The sequence below is a fragment of the Plecotus auritus genome, assembly GCF_963455305.1.
Source record: "Plecotus auritus genome assembly, chromosome: 2".
NCBI lineage: Eukaryota > Metazoa > Chordata > Mammalia > Chiroptera > Vespertilionidae > Plecotus > Plecotus auritus.
In genome coordinates, this window is record NC_137771.1 from 17,203,112 (window position 1) to 17,224,008 (window position 20,897).

General features: G+C 47.4%; 1 pseudogene across 1 annotated transcript; it reads right to left on the reverse strand.

Moving 5' to 3' along the window:
• Window positions 1-2,673: 2,673 nt before the first annotated feature.
• On the reverse strand, window positions 2,674-3,137 carry LOC308241948 (large ribosomal subunit protein eL24-like; annotated as a pseudogene). The gene has a single exon. The product of its transcript is annotated as a large ribosomal subunit protein eL24-like (transcript).
• Between the last annotated feature and the right edge of the window lie 17,760 nt (window positions 3,138-20,897).

A 20,897-nucleotide genomic window follows, 5' to 3' on the forward strand; every position in this document is an offset into this window, starting at 1 on the left:
TCCCCACTGAATACCCTGCCTGGAGTCTTGCACCAGCTTATGGGCTTCAAAGTCACTTCAAAATGTGGTTCAAAGGCTACCTACTTCAGAATCATCTGGGAAGCTGGTTAGAAATCCAGGTTATAGGGATTGGGGCTGGGACTCTGTATTTAAACCCACTCCACAGGTGATCCTAACACACAGCAAAGGGTGAGAAGCACCACCTTAGAGGGCTTCAGATGTAGCCTCATCCCAGCTGGCTGGAACCCCACAAGATGGTAGAACTCTCTGGGAGGCCACTTCTTCACCCCCATCCCCTCCACTATCTCCTGACCATTTATTTGATCTTGTCCCAGCACTTTCTGGAGATTCTCATGCCCCTCTCCTAGCAGGAGTACTGCCCCATGGGACATGCACCTTTTGTTCTGACCCTCACCCTAGTCCACCTTCCCCCTCCCCACCTTCATGTTCCTTCTGTTCTGATTCTCTCCAATACTCCTTTAAATTTAATTTTACCATTTAAAAACCTTTATATTTACATAAATAACCTGAAATACTTCCTTGAAGTTAGGTGATGAATAACCAAAAAAAGGAATGAATTTCAATTATCCCTATTCCTAGGGTGTCATTAGTCCCTGTGCAGATGGGCCTAATGAGCATTGCACTAGGATGTCTAATTATCCTTAATAAGCTTCCAAAATTCATGGGGCATGAGAGGGTGAGGTTGATTGTTACCCAAATGACTCCATGAATCAAGTCTCCTGGTATCTACACCCATCCATGTTGACTCTTGGCTTGACCATGTGACATGCTTTGGCCGGTGGAGTATCGGCAACCATGACATAAACAGAGATATGATGAGTGCTGTGCTTTGAGACTTCCTCTTGGAATTCTCAAGGAAACCACCATGTGAAGAAACCGAGCTTGGACTATCTTCCTAGAAGATGAAGGACTCCATGGAGAGGGAGGCCTAGCCATCCTCACTGTCCCAGCTGAACCCAGCCCTCCGCTATTCCTCTAACTCAGTGGTCAGCAGACTCATTAGTCAACAGAGCCAAATATCAACAGTACAACGATTGAAATTTCTTTTGATAGCCAAATGTTTTAAATTTAAACTTCTTCTAATGCCACTTCTTCAAAATAGACTCGCCCAGGCCGTGGTATTTTGTGGAAGAGCCACACTCAAGGGGCCAAAGAGCCGCACGTGGCTCGTGAGCCGCAGTTTGCCAACCACTGCTCTAACTGAATGCAGATGCACAAACAAGCCCTTGAAAAACCAGCATAAGAATGCAACCAACCCACAGAATTACAAGAAATAATAAGTCATTGTTTTTAAGTCCTAAATTTTAGGTGTTTTGTTATGCAGCAATAGTCAACTGATACAAAGGGTCATAATACTAACCACAGGACAGTATTTCTGTGCCATAATTCCACCGGATACTCTGTAGCCTCATAGAGATCTACAGTAGGGGAGCAACTCCAAACAGAGTGATTTAAACAAGATTGTTTCTTTTTCTTGAATTAAGAGGTCAGAAGTAGGTGGTTCAGGGCTGGTGGGACAACTCTGCCCACTCTCAAAATGGCTCTGGATCCAAGGTGACTGCTCCAGCTCTTGCTATCTTCCCACCAGTTAGAAGAGAGAAGAGTGAAGGAAGGGCATGTCCATGCCTTTTTTAAGGGCCAGTCCCGAATGTAGCACACATCACTTTATTTACAATCCCTTGGCTTCAACTTGGGCATATGGCTTCACCTACTTGGAAAGGAAATATAGTTTCTAGCTAGGCAGCGTGTGCCAGCTAAAATACTGCCTTTTTTTTTTTTTAATTTAAGAAAGGAGAAACTAAATATTTAAGAATAATCAGCAATTAGTGCCACAGTCTGCCTCCTTGGTAAGTATTCTCATCAATACATGAGTGTTCCACAGACTAATGTACCAATTGGTTAGGATGCTTTGGGCTGCAAATAACAATACTCAACTACAAGTTGCCTAAGAGTTGGAAGTTTTATTATCTTCACACTTGATCTTTGCCAAAAGGGATTATTATTAAGTTAGGAGGTCTTGAGGTAGACATTTTTGAATCAATACTCCTTTCTTCTTTCTGCCTTCCCATCTTCTGTGTCAAGGGTCCCTTCTTCATAGCTAGAAGTGGCTCCAAGCATCATATCCACAGATAAAAATAACAGCTACCATCTATCGGGTGCTCACCAGGTGCCAGAACTGTCTAAACATTTTAGGTGAATTCACTCATTTGATCTTCACAGCAACCCTATGAGGAAGGTGCCATTATTATTTTATTTTATTATTTTTATTTTCTTATTTCTCTCTCTCTTTTTTTTTTTATTGTTTGAAGTATTACAAATAGTAGTACATATGTCTCCTTTTTTTTTCCCCATTGACCTCCCCCCAGCCTCCCCTACCCCCCAGTACATGCCTTTACCTGCCCACCCCCAGTGTCTTGTATCCATTGGTTATGCTTATATGCATGCGGTACCATTATTATTTTAATTTTGCAGATGAGGAACATGAGGCAGAAAGATCAAGTAACTTGCTCAAGATTGCACAGCTAATCAGAGGCAGGTTCACACTTTTAACCCTGATTCTGAACCCTCCTCTCCCCCCTTTTTCCTAGTTATTTATTTATTCGTATTTTTTAGTTATAGTTAGGTCTTTATTTTAAAATCTCATCTGCCAACTTAGCGTTTTCCACCAACATGGGGAGCAGAAGTCTTCACAGTCTTTTGCTTAGGTGCTGCCTTTGTGGGAGCCTTAGGAGCAGCCATTGCTGTCTTTTGAGACGCTTGCTTAGCCTTTTTTGTTTCCTGAGCAGCCTTGATAGGTTGTTCTCGTTGAACTTTCCTAACTTCAGGTTTCTGGTTCCTGGCCATTATATCAGCAAGATGTGCACCCCTGATGGCCCTCTGGAATCTGACTGCACGGCAGGTTCTTTTCCTTGGAATTTCTTCCGACTGTACCTTTTGGTGTGTTTTTTTCTGTAGAGGACAGTCCAGTTTATCTGCCCAGGATTCCTCTTGGAAAGGAAGGCCCACTCGCCTTTTGCATTAAGAAACTGGAAAACCTTCCCGTTGGTCCTGGCATAGCTCCTGCCGTGTCCGGGATAGATCTTGTACCCACTGAAACCGCACAGCTCTACCTTCATGGCTGCAGCCGCCTGCTCGGCTGATCTACCATCGACAGAACCTCAGGAAGGAAAGCTGAGGCAGGGCTTGCCCTAACTCCCTGTCTCCATTTATTAGAGAGGGAAGACCTTCCCAACAGCCCCCAGGAGATTGCCCAGTCTGCCTCATTGGCCAGAACAATGTCACATGCCTACCCTAACCCAATCACAGCGGAGGGGAGTGGAAACACATGTAAGTATCTGTGACCAATCATAATGCCCCCCTACCTCCACCCTCTCACCTGAACAAAACAGATTTCTTTTAGCCTAGGAAGCTGGGGGCAAACCGTCTGTCCTGAAGGCGATGGGGGAACCCAGGCCTAGCTGGGGGTTCCCAGCTCACTGGGATTGAAATAAGGGTGGCTCAGACCCCACCTCTCACCCTCCACCAGACTCCTGCTATTTCTCAGGCTTACAATCGTGTGGCTCTGATTTCCTACTTCTGCTGAATTCTAGCAGCTGTTCCCTTTAGTTTTATCTTGGAATTGACTCAAACGTAGGATGCGTTTCTTCTCCCAAGAAACCATGACTAGCAGGCTGCTCTCTGAGCAGAATTTCACTGGAGACGTGTGAGTCTGAAAGTGATAGTGCTGCTCAGCACACAGCTGAAAGTGGCACTGGGGCATCCCTGTGCTGTGGCCACCAGGTGGCCTTCATCCATCCTTCGCCCCACCCCCCACCTCCTCCCTCTCCCTGCCGCCCACGCAGGACTGCCTGCTCCCCTCCCCAGCTCAACTTCCACCTTCCCTTCTTCCTCACAGCTTCCTCACCACCTCTTCGCCCCCATGGGCTTCGGGTGCTCACTCCTGACACCAACAGTTTGAGCAATTTGGCCCTTCCCAGCCTCTCCTCCGAAACTGCTACCAGGCTGCCTTTGCAGGCCAAACCCAGCAAGGGCCTCAGAACAAAAGGGCCTCTGGACGTCAGTCTTTTATTTAACAATGCAGGGTCCACTCTCCTGAGAAGGAAGCGGGTTATAAATACCAACGCCTCCCTCTGGACTCCTCCAGGTGCATTGGAAATTGAGATTTCAGACTAAGCTGACATCCAAGAGGGCCTCCCTCCCAGTGTCTGGAATGCTAGGTACCCTCAGTTCACAGGGAAGGGCATGGTCACTATTCCAGAATCTGAGGAGATGAAATCAACTGCATTAAAAGATACTGTCTTGCCGAAACCGGTTTGGCTCAGTTGATAGAGCATCGGCCTGTGGACTGAAGGGTCCCGGGTTCGATTCTGGTCAAGGGCATGTACCTTGGTTGCGGGCACATCCCCAGTGGGAGGTGTGCAGGAGGCAGCTGATCGATGTTTCTCTCTCATCGATGTTTCTAGCTCTCTATCCCTCTCCCTTCCTCTCTGTAAAATATCAATAAAATATATTAAAAAAAATAAAAAAATAAAAGATACTGTCTTCCTGGAGTTTTTTTTTTTTTTTAAATATATTTTATTGATTTTTTACAGAGAGGAAAGGAGAGGGATAGAGAGTCAGAAACATCGATGAGAGAGAAACATCGATGAGCTGCCTCCTGCACACTCTCTGCTGGGGATGTGCCTGCAACCAAGGTACATGCCCTTGACTGGGATCGAACCTGGGACCCTTCAGTCCGCAGGCCGACGCTCTATCCATTGAGCCAAACCGGTTAGGGCCTTCCTGGAGTTTTATAAACTCCTGTCCACCAAACTGGTGCCTCTGGACGCCTTCAGGGGTCACCCCTCCTGGCCAGCAGGTTCTCAGCCTCAGAGGCTCAAAACCCTCCCAGATTTCTTTTAGGAGCCTGGGAATGAGGGGTGTGTAGGAGGAGGAAAGGAGGAAGGCGGCAGCCAGCTGGGCGCTGTGTGGAGTGAAGGGCTGTGAGAACGTGAGAACCCTGTGTGAGGGCGGCCTCAGGGCTGAGAACAGGAATGTCTCTTGTGCTACTTTCCATTGTGTGCTGCTCACACAACAGCCCGTCCCACGGTTGCTCTGGGAGCAGGGGAAAATGCTCATCCTCCCTCGTCACTCATTTGGTTCGATTCCAAGTCAGAAATAAAGGCAACAGCTGCAAGAAATCAGCAGAAGCAGGACAGTGGCTACAAGAACATAAGCCCTGAAAACTGGCAGAAATCTCTAGGGCAGTGGTCGGCAAACTCATTAGTCCACAGAGCCAAATACCAACAGTACAACGATTGAAATTTCTTTTGAGAGTCACATTTTTTAAACTTAAACTTCTTCTAACGCCATTTCTTCAAAATAGATTCACCCAGGCCGTGGTATTTTGTGGAAGAGCCACACTCAAGGGGCCAAAGAGCCGCATGTGGCTCGCGAGCCGCAGTTTGCCGACCACAGCTTTAGGAGGTCTTCATATAGCCCCTGCTCACACACCCCATTTCAGGGGTGGAGATGGCAGTCGGAGACTGAGTTACGGTTTGGGGGCATTTATCTCTCTTTCCTGCCAGGATTCTCCAACTGTGGTCTCTAGCCACCCGCATGGGCAGCATCTGGAAACTTGTGAGAATGCAATTTATTTTTTATTTTTTTTAGGATTCTTAAAATTGATTTTTTTTTTTTTTTTTTTTAGAGAGAGGAAGGTAGAGGGAGAAAGACACAGTGAAAGAAACAGCAATGTGAGAGCGAAACATCGATTGGCTGCTTCCTACATGCCCCCTTCTGGGGATCAAGGCCTGACCTGGAATCAAACCTGCAACCTTTCAGTGCACAGGGCGACCCTCAACCAGTGCACAACACCAGCCAGGCAAGAATGCAATTTCCTCAGACCTACCTAATCAAGCTTGCACGGTGGGGCCCAGATATCTGTGTTTTAAGAAGCTCCCCAGGTGATCCTTGGCAAACACCTGGAGTTTGAGCAGCACTGCTCAGAGCTAACAGGAGGCTGATTTGTTCAGGTGTTTGTAACTAGGCTGTTCCATTTATTTCCTCTCTGCTCGCTATTCATTCAGGGGCAGGTGTGGGATACTGTTCTGGTCAAGGGGCTTTCAGAAAGAACCCCCATCTCCCCCATAAGATAAGGAGAAGCTTGCCCTGTTGTTTTGCCTTTGGATGCTGTCAGAGGTCACGAAGCTGAGGGGTTGTAGGTGAGGGCTCAGTCAGGCTGCTGGGGTGTGCATCCCAGGAGAGAGGGCAAAGGGAATAATGGGACAAAATAATGGTAACAGCTGTTGACATTTCTCAAGGGCTTGCCATATGCCAGGTGCCGTTCTGCTCACTTAGCATATTTGCCCTCATAGCAGCTCGATGAGGTAGGTCCTGTTGTTCTCTTTTTATCTGAGAAAAGTGAGGCACAGAAAAGTTTAAATGAATTGTCCAAAGTTACACAACTAATATATGGATGCCAGGATTCAGACGCAGGCCATCTTGTATGGCTTCAAGGCCACAGAGGGTATCTTGGCGTTTTCCTTAGGGCAATGGGAAGCTGTTGAAAGGATCTAAGCAGGAGGTAGCACCTCTGATCCACCATTTATTTATTTGTTTATTTATTTTTATTGATTTCAGAGCGGAAGCGAGAGGGAGAGAGATAGAAACATCAATGATGAGAGAGAATTATTGATGGGCTGCCTCCTGCACGCCCCCTACTGGGGATGGAGCCCATAACCCAGGCATGTGCTCTTGACCAGAATCGAACCTGGGACACTTCAGTCCACAGGCCGATGCTTTATCCACTAAGCTAAACCAGCTAGGGCTCTGATTCACCTTTTAAAAGTCACTAAAATGCTTTGCTTATAAAATTCTCTGGGTGGTTGGGGACAAGCCAGACACACTTGCACGGCCTGTTCTTCAGCCTCTTTCACTTGTCTCTGAGACGTCACCTCCATGAGCAAACCCAGAGGCTTGGGTGACTGTTTGGGACCAGAGTGACTCAGGTGCTGACAGGGCAGGAGAACCACTAATCCCAGTCACCTTCTGGGGGTAGGGGACAGAGAAAAAGCACCAAATAACTATGATATTAGTTAAATTGAAGAATAGAAAGATGGCCCAGCTGGTGTGGCTCAGTGGTTGAGTGTCAACCTATGAACCAAGAGATCATGGTTTGATTTCCGGTCAGGGCACATGCCCAGATTGTGGGCTCAATCCCCAGTGTGGGGTGTGCAGGAGGCAGCCGATCAATGATTTTCTCTCATCATTGATGTTTCTATGTCTCTATCCCTCTCCCTTCCTCTCTGAAATCAATTAAAAATATATTTTTTAAAAAAGATAATCTTTGAAGAGTGGGATTGTTGGTGATTTTTTTTAACCTGAATTTCTACATTTTCTGCCAGTTGTTCATTAAAGACGAATTTTATTATTTATAAAGAAGAGTCCTCAGCCCTCTGTGGGGTGGTTGGCCTCTGCTGCTTTAGCTGAAATAGTCCTAATGGTGGCTGATGCTTCGAAATTGTTGACAGCATGCCAGCCCCTTTCACCATGCTTTATGTGATGTGCATTAACGTATTTATTTATTTATTTTTAAATATATATATTTTATTGATTTCTTACAGAGAGGAAGGGAGAGGGATAGAGAGTTAGAAACATCGATGAGAGAGAAAGATCTATCAGCTGCCTCCTGCACACCCCCTCACTGGGCATGTGCCCCCAACCAAGGTACATGCCCTTGACCGGAATCGAACCTGGGACCCTTCAGTCCACAGGCTGACGCTCTATCCACTGGGCCATACCGGTTAGGGCTCTATTAATGTATTTAATCCTCACTAGCTTGGTCAGAGTCAGGAAGCTGAGGAATGGCAGGCTAGAGTCCAGGCTCTCAACTGTATGCTATTCTGTGTTTCTGGAAATTGTTCCCACGTCCCCTGTGGATGAGAGGCCTATATTCCCTCCCTGCCTCCGCAGAGAAAATGGCCTCCATTCTGTGCTGTGCAGGCTCGCTCAGCGGGCGTGGGGGGGGGGGTGGGGGAGGAAATACAGGAGACAGAACAGGAGTGTCCAGCGGTAGTTTGAGTCCTTGGGAGCTCAGGACCACCAGCCTAGACCCAGGCTCCTGGGACTTCCATGCATGTGTGGGTGGGGAGGGTGGCTATCTGAGGGCTGTAGACATCTGGGCATCAAATCCCAGCTCTGCCACATATCAGGTGCGAGACCTTGAAAGTGCCTTGCTTTTGTGAGTCTCACTTTCTTCATTGGTAAAAAGATCTTGGCAGTTGTTCATGTCCAATGGCTCTGAGCACAGTGCCTGGCACGTGGTAAGCACTTATTAAATAATGGTTATGTCCTGGCCGGGTAGCTCGGTGGGAGCGCCATCCCATACACCAAAAGGTTGTGGGTTTGATACCTGGTCAAGGCATGTACTGAAGGCAGCTGATGTTTCTCTCTCTCATTGATGTTTCTCTCTCTCCCTCCCTCTCTCTCTACAATCAATAAAAACATATCATCAGGTGAGGATTAAATAATGGTTATTACCATCCTATAGAATAAAAGCCTAATATGCAAATAGTTCGACCGGGAGTTCGACCGCTTGCTATGATGTGCGCTGACCACCAGGGGGTGGTGCAGAACATGGTGGGCGTCGGCGATGCGGTGCTGGCAGCAGGTGGCAGTGGAGGCACTGCTACCCCAACGGGCCCTGATGAGAGTGGGACCATGGTGGGATGGTGGAGCAGGGGAGTGGGCGGCACTAAGCCAAGGCAGATGCGAGGGGTGGGGCCCAATCGCCCTGCTGATCGCCCTGCAGACGGCACCCAGCGGCCGTGGTGGGGGGCGGGGCTCCCGCTCGGTTCTCAGGTGCTGAGGGAGCCTAACAGGTGGCCTGGCCCCTATCAGTCACCCCACAGGCGGGATGGTGGAGCAGGTGAGGAGGTGGTGCCAGGCCATGGTGGGGTGCCAGGAGGGGCTGTGGAGCTGTGAGCCTGGGGGTGCAAGCTGGGACCTGATCCTCACAGGCCACCCCGAGGGACCCCACCCGTGCATGAATTCATGCACTGGGCCTCTAGTTATTATTCATAAACATTTATGGAGCATCCAGTTTGTGCCCAGCATTGTGCCAACAGCAGACCCTGCCCCCAGGGTGCCAGAGCCCAGCAATGACACCTCCAGGCTCCAAACACCGCAGACAGAATTCAGCAGAAACTAGAAGCCCACACTTGAAACCCCTAGCGTGTCCAGAGGCACAAGATGGAGTTTGGGCAAAACTTTCCTCAGTCTCATGGGACAGCCCTGCTGACACCTGGTTTCTACCCTTCCTGGGGCTGGCAGAGGCTCTGTCAAGGTTTTGAGGGGCATTGTATCCAGGTCTTGGGGGTGAAATTGTGTCTAAGTATAGTTTGAACTAAGTATGGTTTTCCTCCTCTCTTTCGTCAGCAAAGAACTTGCTGAGAGTCAGGGAGTAAGCAGGCAAGGCTAATCTTCCGGTCTGTGTGTTTTCGGGGTAGCTGTGTGACCCCACCAAGGCACATAAGGAATGGTAGGACCATTTCACAGGATTGTTAGAAGAATGAAATCCACGGTTATGCATAAAGTGCTTAGAGCGGTGACTGGCAGCAGGAAGTACACAAGTGATGTTAGCTGATTTGATCTTTCACTGCCTCACCCTGTCTGTCTGTCTCAGCTACCTTGGACACTCTTTCTGTGCCTAAATCATCATTTATAAATAAATAGAAATCGACATGTTTCCTCCTTCCTTGCAGAATATCTAGCCGTATAACCAAGCCCTGGCCAGGGGGATGTAAGTGGAAGTGGTGAGTGCAACTTCGGCGAATTACCCTCAATTGGAGGATGCGCGCTCCTCCCTTCCCTCGTTCCTGCTCCACGAAACACCAGCATGATGGCTGGGCCGGGAGCAGCCATTTTGGACCCAGAAGCCAAAGCTGAATGTGGAGGATTTGGGGACTGTTAACAGGATAGAAAATGTCTGTGTCCTTAATGACTGTGGTGCCACCATACCAGCCGGGACTGCATTTCTAGACATTCACATGAGAGACCTAAACTTCTATCCTGTTGAGACCCCTGTTCTTTTGGATACCCATCGCTCATAGCTGAAATGGTTCCAGACTAACACGGGAACAGAACTTGGATTTGGACCCAGGCTTGCCTGGCCCGGAGGCATTCCACCAGCGTAGCTGGCAGACGCCCTGGATGAGAATCATAGGGTGGGAGCGGGGATACACTGTGTGTGGGTCCCACCGCAGCTCTGCTGCTTTGGACTCTGCAGCGCTGGGGCCTGAGCAGCTCTATTTTAAGCAAGCTGCCCACACAGAGGTTCTGATGTACACGCAGGTGAAAACACGGTGTGTTATCCTGCTTCCTCTAGTAAGTCCTACGAAGATCAGGGCTCCATTCTGATCCCTTGGGTCAGTGGTCGGCAAACTCATTAGTCAACAGAGCCAAATATCAACAGTACAACGATTGAAATTTCTTTTGAGAGCCCAGTTTTTTAAACTTAAACTTCTTCTAACGCCACTTCTTCAAAATAGACTCGCCCAGGCCGTTGTATTTTGTGGAAGAGCCACAGTCAAGGGGCCAAAGAGCCGCATGTGGCTCGCGAGCCGCAGTTTGCCGACCACGGCCTTGGGTGGAACTAAAGGCAGATAGAGCTTAGGTCCCAGTAGGGGACTCTGGGGCTGGGGAAGGCTTGTGGGCAGAGGTCCAGGCCCAGCGCCCCAGCTAATCTGTATCCCTTCCTGAGGCAGGCGCTGTGCAGCCCTCTCCCAGGAGGCAGCTCTGTCACCCGGGTCCTGGATGGCGTGAGGACCAGCTGCCTGCCCTCGCACATGGCAGTTGCTCCAAAGCTGGAATTGTACGAGGCCCCGAGTGTCTATGGCATATTGAGATGCCCTTATGGAGCCTGGGACAAGCCCCAGGAGGCAAGGCTCTGCTCAGGAGCCAGGATTTTAGAGCAAAGCTGTGTCTCATTCTGCAAGCCACTGTTCTCCTTTTGAGGAACAGCTCATTGCTTCCATAAGCTGCGGGGCCCTGGGGAGACTGCAAGCCTGACGCGAGGCACCTGGGGACCATGTGATGAGAGCTGAGTGCTGTCTGACCTTGCCACAAAGTCAGGTCTGCCCAGCAGCATCGGTCGTCAAGGGGAGAAGGCGCACACGTGGGAGAGGACTGGGTCCAGGTATGTCCTGCAGCCCAAGCGGCTGCTGAGCACGCAGCTCATTCCCCGGAGTCCCTCTCAGGCTGCCCCTCCCTCCCGCTGCTCCTCAGGGGCAGGTCCCTCGGACCAGTTGCCCAAGGATTGAAAACTCTAGTCTGTGCTATGCAAAGAGCTCGGGGACACTCAGCAGCACGGGTCCCTGGCCGAGGCTGGAGGCAGCAGCCTGGTCCCCCTGCCATGTTGGCCCTTTACATCAGCGAGTTTGAGAACGACCTTGGGGGCAATGGAATGTGGGGAAGGAGTGGTAAGCAGTCTCAACTGAAGTGTCAGCTGTTCGGAACGGGCTGGCCTAGAGGCCTTGGCCCTGTGCCCCGCCTCAATCTCATCCCATGGGAGGTTGAGTTCAGGCACGGCCCCTCCTTAGGGACAGGGAGCCATTGGTTGGCTTGCTAGTTGCCAGGTAACCCAGGATGAGCCTTGGAGGTCATTTCTCAGGCAATTCTGAGCTCTCTCCACAGCCTGTTAGCAGATGGTCCTGCAAGCAGCCAGCCCTGCCAGAGATCGATTGCTGTGACACTGCTGCCCGGCAGCGGCAGTGACGAGAAACCATCCCATTTTGCATAGAAGGAGAAGCAGCCTGAGGTCAGCTCTGGGCAGTGGCTGGTGGCCTTGCCATGTGAGCAGGGCCATGGAAGGAGGGAGACTGGAGGTGGTGACAAGGAGGTGCCATGTGGTAGGACTCTCAGAACGGGCCCAGACTGTGAGGGAGTGCTTGTGCCAGGTGACGGGCCATCGAAGAGCGTTCTTTGAAAGGCAGTGTTAACCATCAGGGGACACCCGTGAGTGCCACTGCTTTCTTTCCCGCTCTGTTTTTAGGACCTGGGCAAAATTCAAGAAGCCATCTCAGCCCCAGCTGAGCCTTACCTTTGATGCTTCTAATTGCAATGAGTCTTCGATTTGAGGGCAAGAGACCCCAGGCTTTTCCCTGCCCCCTTATCATGATCTAAGATAATACTAAGCCACATCTGGCTATTATTCCCTGGGAACAGAATTGGTCATAACTTGGTTGTGACTCTTACTAGTGTGAGGCAGCTACAGAGGTGACATACCAGCATGACTTTCTTGTCTTATTTGAGGTACAAAGAGCTTCAACTTTCTAATAGAAACGTTAAACAGCAAGCCAGCATTTTTTTTTTTTTTTTTTCAGGACAAGGACAATTTCCTGTAAGAATTTTGCAAACCTCACGTGTTCTCCTCCTCCTTGTTGCAGTATGTATAATTTATCTTCTGGTAGAACTTGCTTGATAGTCACAGTTTATTAATTCCATCTGCTTCCCAAGAGGAGGACAAATGGTTGCATGGTGATGTCCTGGGTTCTGAGAGTCTCCCACGAGCCACAGATGCTCAAGAACCTACTCAATGGGCCCATGAACAAAGTGGCCCGGGAGGCAGGCGGAGCCTCTGCCTGGCCTCTCCAGCATGAATATGTCCCACCTAAGCCAGCTTGGCCACCATCACCTCTGAGTGGCCAAAACTGTATCTTTGAGGCTCAGTCAGGCATCAGGTGATAGCTTATGTTTTGGAAAAACCTACACAGTTCTTCCTTCTGTGTTGGGGAAAACCCAGTTCTTCCTTACTATGTGTCCTTCTCCTGTTTTTCTCTCCCGTGTCTCCTTGCCTACTCACAGAACACTTCACACTGAAATATGTGGGAGTTTTTCCCCACACCAAGCAATTCTCCAGGACAGCAGCTGGGTCTTCTGAAATCTGAAATTTAACTCAGTTCTGACCCAAGTACCTGGAGATAGTGTCAGATCCCGCAGGTTAAAGGCTTGGTCCCAGGAGACAGCCCCCCACGTCAGAGGCCAATCACAAGTAGTAGGTCCCCAGGTTACCCACAATGTCTGTCTGACTTGGGTACAAATTAGAGGTTCCCATGACCTCCTCCCCTTGGATTTGATCAGTGTGCTGGAGAGGCTCACAGAACTCGGGAAGACACTTGCTTATATTTGCCAGTTTGTAAAAGGATACGGTAAAGCATACAGATGAACACCCAGATGAAGAAGTACATAGGGTGAGGTCTGGGAGGTTCCCAAGTGCAGGAGCCTCTGTCCTATGGGGTTGGGGCACATCACCCTCCTGGTATGTGGATGTGCTCACCCGCCTGGAAACTCTCCAAATCCCAAACTATAGGGATTTTATGGAGGCTTCCTGTAGTCATGGTCCATTACTAACCCCATGTTTAGCCCTTCTCCTCTCTCTGAAGGATGATGGGTGGTGCTGAACATTTTAAGCTTCTGATCATGGCTTGTTTTTTTTTGGTGACCAGCCCCCACCCAGGAACCATCGAATAGCCCACCCAAAGTCATCTTTTTTTTAAAAAATATATTTTATTAATTTTTTACAGAGAGAAAGGGAGAGGGATAGTTAGAAACATCAATGAGAGAGAAATATTGATCAGCTGCCTCCTGCACACCCCCTACTGGATATGTGCCTGCAACCAAGGTACATGCCCTTGACCGGAATCGAACCTGGGACCCTTGAGTCCGCAGGCCCACGCTCTATCCACTGAGCCAAACCAGTTAGGGCCCAAAGTCATCTTAACAGAACAAAAGGTGCTCCTATCACTTATGAAAAAGGGTTTTAGGAGCTCTGTGCCAGGAACCCAGGGACAGAGACCAATACTAGTATATATATTTTTCTAATTTCACAGCCTGATTACACAAACTCCCTCCATGGAGGGGCAGCCATTTGTCCACCTGCAATTGATCCTATTGTAGAGTTGGATTTACTTTCTCCTCCTCCCGCTGCCTCCCTCTGCACCTCTACTCATAAACGTACTGATGCCACTGTTAGGCATTGTCTAACACCAAGAAGCTCATGTTGCTATGAAGACCAAAGATGTATGCTAATAGGCCAGTGCCCATGGGGTACACTGGTCTTTCCTTGTACCCATTATCCAGGACTAGGTGGCCTTAACGCATGGTGGAACACCCTACTGCAGGCTTGGTTACTATGTGAGCTGAGAGGTACCACCTGTGGGACGTGCTGGTCTGCAGATGTGGAGCACGCTGAACCAGTACCAACATATGGTGCTAGTTCTCCTGGGGTCAAATATGTGAGCCTGAGAGTGAGTGGGGGGAGATTGGAATTGTACATACTTACCACCCATTGGGAGAACTGGATCCATTGAGAGATGCAAAACTGATTTATCTAAATAGGAGCTGAGACTGTCACTGGCCCCTGAGAAAACAAGTAATAAGGTGAATTACGGTATTGGCTGGGGTTTTGACCTTGACTATGAAAAAGAAATGGAGCCCTAACCGGTTTGGCTCAGTGGATAGAGCGTTGGCCTGCGGACTGAAGGGTCCCAGGTTCGATTCCAGTCAAGGGCATGTACCTTGGTTGCAGGCACATCCCAAGTAGGGGGTGTGCAGGAGGCAGCTGATTGATGTTTCTAACTTTCTATCCCTCTCCCTTCCTCTCTGTAAAAAAATCAATAAAATATATTACAAAAAAAAAAAAAAAAAAAAAAGAAATGGAGGCTGCTGTAAAGTAGAGTTGGGGAGAAATCGGGAGTGAGCCCAGGTTGGGTGGGATCACCTGTGATGCCTCCTTGTTCCCCTGGGTCTAGTAGTAAAAGTAAGTGGAGGATTTTTCACCCCTACATGGGTGAAAATACACCCAAGCGTTGTGATTCTTCAAGAATAAAGGTTTGAATCATGAATGAATCCTCCAGATGTGGTGCAGTAAGCACAAGGAACAAAGAATAAGTAGTGCCAGAGAGAAATACTGTCCAAAGAGGATCAACAGGATCCAAAGCCCCTTGGGTCTTGTGGAGGGTAGTGGTGGCTATACTGGGACAGTCAGAGGAAGCCTGGTCAGACCAGTCCAGGCAGTGCTAGAGTAATCCGTGACCCTGAGTTCTTCCAGCCTCTCTCCCCTCCTTCTCCAGTTCCCAGTGCCCAGCTGTCTTGTCCTGTAGGAAAGGACAGAGGCCACTGGCCCTAGAGAATAGTTTGGTCTGACTTCTGCCCTTCCCCACACTTTTTGAAAGCGGTCCATAGTGGTGTATCAGAGTTCAGGTCTGGCATCTGACCTGGATTCCAGTCCCAGTACAAATACTTACTAAGGATGTGTGTGTGTGCCATGTGCAAGTTACTTAGCCTTTCTGTGGCCTTGGTTTCCTCCCCTTTAAAGGGGGAAAAAGCATCTAACTCCTAGGAGTTGTTGAAATTAAATGTACAATTAAAGCCATAAAGCTTCTAGACTAAAACATAGGAGAAAAGCTTTACAATCTGGAGGCAGGCAAAGATTTCTTAGGCTGGACTAAGAAAGCAATAACAATGAAAAACAATTGACTAGACTTCATCATAATTTAAAACTGCTCATCAAAAGTCATCATTAAGAAAATAAATAGAATTGCCCAGCCAGTGTTGCTCAGTGGTTTGATTCCCCTCCAGGGTACATGCCCGGGTTGCGGGCTCAAACCCCAGTGGAGAGGTGTGCAGGAGGCAGCTGATCAATAATTCTCTCTCATCATTGATGTTTCTATCTCTCTATCCCTCTCTCTTCCTCTCTGAAATCAATAAAAAATATTTTTTAAAAAGAAAATGAATAGACAAGCCATAGAGTGGAAGAAAATATTTACAAAGCATACATCTTGGCAAGTGACTTGCTTCCAGAAAATATAAAGTCCTTGTAAAATTCAATGATATAAAAACAATTTTTAAATGGGCAAAAGAGTTGAATGGATATTTTTCAAAGAAAAATATGCACATAGCCAATAAGTGTGAGACAAGATATTCAACATTTTAGTCATCAAGAAAATGTAAATTGAAGCCACAACAAGATGCCACTGCACAACTCCTCAGAATGAAAAGATGAAAAGACCACCATTCCAGGTCATGGAGTACCTGGAATGTCCATATAGGGTTGATGGAAGGAAAAAATGGCTCAGCCACTTTGGGAAAAGATTCTAACCAATGTAATATGGCAAAGATGATAGAATGTCACTTCCATGAGTAGGTTACAGAAGACTGTAACTTCTGTCTTGCAACAGGCTCTCCCTATTGCCTTCCTGGCTTGCACCCTTTGATGAAGCAAGTGGCTGTGTTCAAGAGGTCCATGTGGCAAGAAACAGAGAGTAACCTTAGGTCAACAGCCAGCTGGGAATGGAGGCCCACAGTCCAACAACCCTTGAGGAACTGGATTCTGCCAACAACTGTGTGAACTTGGATGTAGATCTTTCCCGATCTCAGCCTTCGGATGCGAGCCTAGCCCTGGCCAACAGCTGCAGCCTTGTGGGAGGGCTTGAATCGGAGCGCCCAGTTAAGACGTACCCAGACCCTTAACTCACAGAAATCATGTGGTAATAAATGTGCTTTTCTAAATTGCTAAATTTGTGGTAATGTGTTACATAGCAATAGATTGCTAGTTATAGAACTATTCAGATATCTCATTTCTCTTTGATTTGACTCAGTTTTGGAAAGTAATAGTTTTCTAGAAATTTACCCATTTTGCCCACATTTTCAAGTATATCAGCATAAAATTGTTCATAATATCTTGTTTCTGTTTAAAGATTTGATTGTAAAATATAACTCACAAACAGAAAGTTGCATTAAATACAAATGCACAGTATAATGTATAATTATAAAACAAACATCTGTGTAATCACTGCCCAAATCAAGAAATAGACTATTGCCAAACACCACAGGAATCCTGTGTGCCCCTTCTCAATCACACCCCCTCCGTTCCTCTTAAGGGTAATCATTCTTGTATTTATGGAAATCTCTGCCTTGTGTTACAGTTTTACAGTTCTTTATAGTTTATCTACCCTTATACAATATAGTTTAGAGTTTTCTGGTTTTGAATTTTATACAAATGGTATGATTCCCTATGTACCTTTTATGTTTTGCTTCTTTTGCTTAGCACTGGATTTATAACATTAATCCATGTCATTTGTTTATTTTCATTGCTGTTTAATATTCCGTGGTATGATATAACAACATTTATTTATCTACTTTACTGTTGATAGGCATTTTGATTGTTTCCAGTTTGATCTACATAAATAATTCTCCTCTGAACACTTTTTAAAAATGTTTTTTTATTGATGAGAGAGAGAGATATCGTTGTGAGAGAGAGAGAGAGAGAGAGAGAGATATCGTTGTGAGAGAGAGACATCAATCAGTTGCCTCCCACATGAACCCTAATCGGGGGCCAAACCTACAACCTAATAATGTGCCCTGACTGGGAATCAAACCGCAACCTTTTGGTGTACAGGACAATGCTCCAACCAAGCCCCCCAGCCAGGCCTCCTTTGTTGTTGCTGTTTTTTAAAAAAATGTATTTTTATTGATTTCAGAGAGGAATAGAGAAGGAGAGAGATAGAAACATCAATGAGAGAGAATCATTAATTGGCTGCCTCCTGCACACCCACCACTGGGGTTTGAGCCTATAAATGGGCATGTGCCCTGACCAGGAATCGAACTGTGACCTCCTGGTTCATGGGTCGATGTTCAACCACTGAGCCATGCCCATCAGGCCTCCTTTGAACACTTCTGTACACATCTCCTGGTGCACAGTGCATGTACTTTTTGGGGCATTTTTCCAGCATGGTATTGTTGGAGCAAAGGTATAAGTATTTATACCACTTTACTGGAAAATGCCCAACTTGCCCCCAAAGTAGTTGGGCTAATCACCAGCAGGTATGAGAGTTCCCATTGCTTCACACCCTGTCACTACTGGTCTGTGAGACTTTTGAATTTTGCCCACCTGGTGTGTGTATACTAGTATTTCAGTATAGTTTTGCACTTTCCTGATTATTTCTGGAGTTAAGCACTCAGAGGGTGTTGGGGTTTCAAAATTCTACCCAAACGTCCCCACCCCATGTCTGGGGTCCCATTCCCTTCCAAATGGTGGGGCTGCTCATCTCATTGGCTCTGCATCCCTGGGATCCTGACAGTCAGGGCCCAGGCTTGGTCCTTTGCCATATATGTGCCCTGTAGCTACTAGAGAGCCAAGATCTCTTCAGAACTACCCTAGAGGCTTTCTGAAGTTCTGTCCTTGCATTGAGTCCCAAGGGCAAGGCTTTCAATCTCTTCTAAGCCCACGTGGATCCAGTGGGACCACAGACCCATCCCGTGTCTGTAAATTAACTGTTAGAATCTCCCTGCTCATTTCCTAACTCATGCAATGAGAGCTCTTAGGGGTGGCAGGGCCGAATGGAAGTCCCTGAACTACAATCTCACCACCATCAAAATAGCAAACCAAAGGCAATTCCACATCCCTAAAGAAATTTCAGAAATTAGTGCCACCATCAAAGATCTGAAATATGTACATGCGGTCATTCCTGCCAAGACTCAGTTTAACTCACCTACTTGGCTGGTGCACAAACCAGGTGGGCCTTGGAGAATGACCATAGATTACTGTGAAGTTAGGTGGGATGTCAATTGCAGTGGTGGTTCTAGACATGACATTTTTACTGGAACACATCAATACAACTTTGGGCCTGGTGTACATCTTTGATCCCAAATGATTCCTTTTCCATTCCACTAAGTAAAGATAATCAGAAATAGTTTGCCTTTGTGTATCTGGGACAGCAGTACATCTTCACTCTACGACCTCAGGGCTTTGTCTCCTGATTTCTGTCATATTATAGTCCAAAGGGACTTAGGCACCTTGCTATAGTTCACAACATTATGCTGGTCCATTATATTGATGACTTATGGTAATTGGGCCCACTGAGCAGGAAATCGCAAACACTTTAGATTCTTAGTAGAACATATGTGTGCCAAGGGAAGGGTAATAAATCTTACAAAAATTGAGAGGCATGTCATGTCAATAAACTTTTTGGAATATTCAGTGATCTGGGGCATGTTGGAATATCTCCTCTAAAGTGAAAGGCAATTGTTGAAACTTTATTGCCCACTACGAAGAAAGAAGCAGAATGTTGGATGGGACTCTGGATTTTTGAGGCAACATATAACATACTAGAGGCCCGGTGCACCAAGTTCCTGCACTGGGGGGCAGTCCCTCAGCCCTGCCTGCACCCGCTTGCGATCTGGGACCCCTCGCTCCTTACCACCCATCTGCTTGCTGCATCTGCCCCCTGGTGGGGAGGGACCTTGGGAAGGCTCCAGGGCGTGTCCGGCCTGTCTCTATCGGCCAGACCCCAGCAGCAAGCTAACCTACTGGTCAGAGCATATGCCCCCCTGGTGGTCAGTGCACATCACAGCGACTGGTCGGCCAGTCTACTGTCTGCCCCCCGGTGGTCCATGCACGTCATAGCAAGCAGTTGTGCTTTGATTGATTGGACTGCTGACTGGACGACCAGACACTTAGCATATTAGGCTTTTATTACATAGGATTTGTCAGTGCTGTTCTACCCATTTACTGGGAAACCCATAGGACTGCAAGTTTTGAGTGAGGCTGCAGCAACATAAGACTCTGCAGCAGGTCCAGACTTCAGAGCAAGCTGCCCTGTCACATGAGCTTTATGATTTGCAAGTGACTATGGCAGAAAAAGATGCTGTATGGACAAGTTCCAGTAGGAGTGTCACAGTAGAGTTATAGACCTTGGGGTCTGGGATTAATTTATGCCCTCTCTGTCAGTAACCAGTCTGCACTTAAAAACAGCTCCTGGCTCACAACTGGACACGTAGAGACTGAATACCTCACTGTGGGACAACAAGTGACCCATAGCAAGAACTGGATATTATCTGATCCATCTGATCATGCCATTGGACATGCACGGTAACATTCTGTTCTTTTTATTTTTATTTTTGGTAGCATTCTGTTCTTAAAGTGTGCATATGAGATCAGGTCTGCACAAGTCCAGAAGGTACAAGGAAAGTGCATGAGCAGGTGGATCAAATCCTTACTGTACCTACACTTACGACTTCACTGCTTCTCCCTTAACCCACATGTGGGGAAGTTGCTATGACCAGTTCACATGGAGGAAAAAGGACAGACATGACTTCTAAGTGAGTCTGTATGTTAGCACCTGCCACAAATGGACAACTACTGCCTTAAAGCCAGTCAGGCTGTCTCTAAAAGACAGTGATGAAGGGGCATCTTCTTCTAGTTATATAAATTATCAATTTTGCGTGAAAGAAAAGATGACCTAACTTACAGATCTACTTTGAGCAGCGGCTGGCAAATTGGCTGGCTGGTCAGAGACTTGAAAACACCAAGATTGCCCCGCCAATGTGGCTCATGGTTGAGTGTCAACCCATGCACCGGGAGATTCCCTGTTAAGATTCCCTAGATTCCCGATCAGGGCACATGCCTGGGTTTCGGGCTTGTTCCCCAGCAGGGGGCGTGCAGGAGGCAGCCAATTGATGTTGATGTTTCTCTTCCTCTCCCTTCCTCTCTCTCTAAAATCAATAAAAACATGTTTACAGATGAAATACCAAGATTGATGATGAGGAGGTCTAAGGGAAAGATATGGATGGACTGCTGGAAAGGGGTACAAGTGGTAAAACTCTTCTTAACCCACACAAATGCCTTGAGGGGTCATTTTGAAGGAGGCTCTCAATAATCAGGTGGGCAAATGTAGATGTCAACTTCTTTCACCAGGTACCCTGGTTCTTGCTCAATGGGCCCCCCTACAAAGCAACCATGCTGGCAGGGATAGGGGCTATTTATAGTGAGGTAGGCAGAATAATGACCCCCTAAAGATGTCCATGTTGTAATCTTTGGGACCTGTAAATATGATCTA